Source organism: Nematolebias whitei, chromosome 7 (genome assembly GCF_014905685.2).
Source record: "Nematolebias whitei isolate Nwh7 chromosome 7, NemWhi1, whole genome shotgun sequence".
Classification (NCBI taxonomy): Eukaryota; Metazoa; Chordata; class Actinopteri; order Cyprinodontiformes; family Rivulidae; genus Nematolebias; species Nematolebias whitei.
Genome location: NC_056504.1, coordinates 2784124 through 2787872, shown reverse-complemented (window position 1 = coordinate 2787872; position 3749 = coordinate 2784124). Strand labels below are relative to the sequence as shown.

The 3749-nt window shown below is 48.2% G+C and overlaps 1 long non-coding RNA gene across 1 annotated transcript in view; it reads left to right on the top strand.

Annotated features, from left to right (window-relative positions):
• LOC119411635 overlaps nucleotides 1-2855 on the top strand; it is a 4014-nt gene extending 1159 nt beyond the window's left edge. Inside the window, exon 3 of the long non-coding RNA XR_005186898.1 lies at nucleotides 2780-2855. This is a non-coding gene — a long non-coding RNA (uncharacterized LOC119411635). The remainder of the gene's footprint in view (nucleotides 1-2779) is intronic.
• Nucleotides 2856-3749: the final 894 nt, after the last annotated feature.

Below are 3749 nucleotides of genomic sequence, written 5' to 3'. Positions count from 1 at the left end.
TGGAAAGGCACCATTAATGCAGAGAACTATGTTCAGGTTCTAGAACATATGCTCCCATCTAGACGTCATAGAACGGCGGAGAATTTCGCTGGAGGGAAGGTACCCGTATCCGCCAGTGGATCAATCCAGCTCCTGCTTGCTGAAGGAGCAAGGGGGAAATTCGCTGAGGGAGAGGTATCCGTGCTCCCACTTGCCTGAGTAGCAGCCCTGCCTTCCCTTGCCAGAGGAGCTGGAATGGTGGAGGGCTTCTCTGATGGCAATATATCTAGACCCGTTTCTGCCACGACCAGACCCAGGTGGACGCTCCTCACTCCAGTCCTCCAGAGGGGTTCACAGCTCCATTTTCTGCGGCAGCCCCAGTCCCACCATCTTCTGGCCCCATCACCTGCTGCAGCTCTTGTCCCATCACCTGCTGAAGCTCTGGCCCCATCACCTGCTGCAGCTCTTGTCCCATCACCTGCTGAAGCTCTGGCTCTAACACCTGCTGTACCCCTGACCGCATCACCTGCTGCAACTCTGGCCCCATCACCTGCTGCAACTCTGGCTCCATCTCCTCCGTCTATAGCCCCGGTCCCGTATCCTCCAGCTGCAGCCCCGGTCCAGTCTCCTCCAGCTGAAACCCCGGTTCGGTCTCCTCCAGCTGTAGCCCCGGTCCCTGGTTCCCCAACTGCAGCCCCGGTTCCTGGTTCCCCAGCTGTAGCCCTGGTCCTGTCTCCTCCAGCTGCAGCCCTAGTCCCTGGTTTCCCAACTGCAGCCCTGGCCCCTGGTTCCCCAGCTGCAGCCCCGTCTCTGATCCCCGTTCCTAGCTCTTTAGCTACAGCCCCGGTCCCTGGTTCTCCAGCTGTTGCCCCGTCTCGGTCTCCGTTCCTGGCTCTTTAGCCACAGCCCTTGTCCCTGGTCCACCTGCTGCAGCCCTGACTCCGCCACCATCTGCTGCAGCCCTGACTCCACCACCTGCTGCAGACCTGGTTCCTGGCTCTTCTCCAGAGGCCCCCAGCTCATCTGAGGTCTTCGCTCCCGGCTCTTCTGCTGAGGTGCTCGTTCCCAGCTCTTCTGCTGAGATCCACTCTACCGCAGAAGATCCTGGCTCTTCGGCTGAGGTCCTCTCTCCCAGCTCTTCTGCTGAGATCCGCTCTACCACAGAAGATCCTGGCTCTTTGGCTGAGGTCCTCTCTCCCGGCTCTTGGGCTGAGGTCCTCGCTCCTGAGTCGTCTCTGGAGGTCCTCGCTCCCGGCTCATCTCTGGAGGTCCTGCTAACATTATTAAGAACATTTGATTTACCTGCTGTAAAACAGCTACTGATTATCATGGAGTAAAGTCTGACATCGTCGACTCGGTTCTGGTCCACTCTAGGGGTTGAACGACTACAAAGTTTTTAACTCGACATTAACATAATAAAACTCGAGTAGAACTCAAGTACTTGATGACATCATAGGATCTAAAGATACAAAAACAAATAAATAAATAAAACTGCAAAAAAGGTAATTATTTACAAAAAAAGACCAACAAAACATTGGGAGAGTATATTATGCTCCTACCATTTATCATACTGCAAATAAGTCACAGGAAAAACTAAACTATTAGTTTTTATTATTAAGCTGCAAACGTAAAGAAACATGCAGCACGTCAAAACAAAACTAAAAACTGGGGGGGGGTTGACCACCCTGCACCACCGCCAGCAGTGGTGCACATTAAGTTTAGTTTTAGAGATTAATATGTTTATAGTTTCTTATAGGTTTAGAGATTAATATTTTTTGCTTTTTGTTTGTGAAACAAGGTCAGAGGAAGCTGGTTCTGGTTCGGTCGATTGGACCCGGTGTTACACCATATTCTGTGACCTGCAACAGTGCATGCAACACCGCCCCCTACGGTCACAATATATTGTGGTCACAAAATATGGTGTAACACCGGTTTACAACAAGCTCCAAACAGTCAGGAAGTTGATTCATTTTCTGTTTCCTTACGGTAGTTGAATCAAAAGATTCATCTTTAGTGAAATATTTCCAGACTATTGATGCATTTCTACCTGTTTGTCAAGACTGGGCCTGCTCTGCTCCATCTGTCTGCAGGGAGGAATCCATTTTGTAACCCGCGCCCGGTAATGACGTCACCACAAATTCTCGACATGAAATTAAAAACCTCGATAGGTGTCCTAGGAATCGATGTGTAGATTACTCGAGTAGTCTGTTAAAGCCCTGGTCCACTCAGCGACCGGTGTGGAGCTGTTAGATGAAGCGGTCCCGCTTGGCATCAACTCTGTCGACTCTTATCCACAATCCAGCCAAAAATCCACCTTTAACTTGTTGTTAAATTGTTGTTAGCTGAGCTTTTTAGCTCACAGGAAAGGCACGTGCCGCATGCGCATTAGGTGAAGGTACAAAATTCACAGCGCCATCTAATGACCCGGCATGGTAACTACAGTGGATTCGGGAGGGCGGGGAGGATTCCTTCGGATGCATGTAAACACAAAATCCATCCGTGTCGACGCGGACCTTTTCCTCTAAGTAACATACGAAAAAAACCTACGTTTCCCCTCATCGTGTCCGTGTAAATAGGGCCTAAGGAGGATGACTTGCTGTGGTGTCCCCTGGAGAGGGAAAAGTTGAAAGAAGAAGATAACTACATTTGCTGACCTTGAGTTGTTCTCAACCCAAATACCGATCCACTCAAACACTGATTTTATTTTTTTACAGGTTTTATTTGACAGAGGTGTTTTTTTCCTACCATGTTGGGCTGCATAGTTCAGTTCATCTGAGTACCTGTTGTGTCCTTTTAACAGTAATGCCAACCATTGAGAAGCTGCTTAATGCTGACTGGATGGAGAAACTTCTGGATAAAAACACAGTAGGAACAGGACAACTAAAAGGTCAGTTCTGAGACATCACCAACAACTTCATATGGTTTTTACGCCATTACACCATCAAGTCTCAGTGTTCTATTTTATCTTTTCTACATCAAAATAAATCGTTGGTTACGTACTGTAACCCCAGATTCTATGAATATAGGCGTAGCCCTTTAAGGCTGTCGCTGATGGGTTTATCCCGTTATGCGCAAGCATCGTACTGAAAAAATTAGTCCACGCCCACCTGCTGTGTGGGCCCCACCCGATCCGTATAAATTACGTTAAGAGCGGGTAATCTGCTCCCAAATAGCTTATTCTTTTCTTCAGCTATTCAGGAGCCAGTGAGGCCCGACGCTTAAAGGGCTACGCCTATATTCATAGAATCTGGGGTTACAGTACGTAACCAACGTTCTATGTCATATAGGCTTCGCCCTTTAAGGCTGTCGCTGATGGGTTAAGGGCGAAGCGGATGTGGTCCTCGCCTCACTGGGTCCATTCGAACACAGTAAGAAGCGGAAGCTTGCCCAAAAAACGTCTTGTCATTCAGCTCCCCATGTGCCTAACTACGCATCGCGTAATTGTGTGCCATGCACAGACGCATGTTGTGCAACTATGCGTTCTGACAAGCATGAATGCCCCGGAAAAACTTTCAACGGGGAAGATATTAAAAAGAGGAGGGGGGGGGGGGGCATGAAGCAACTGATTCATGATTGAACAGTATAAACAGATTAATATCAATGAACTGATTATTGAACAATGAACTGATTGGTAACAATAGTCATGAACTGATTAATGACAATAGAACCAAAATCACAGACACAACTTGTGGCTGATAACAACATCTCACACTGTAATGCATGCAGACAGATGTGAGTTTAAACAGAGTTCCATGAGAACAACAATATTC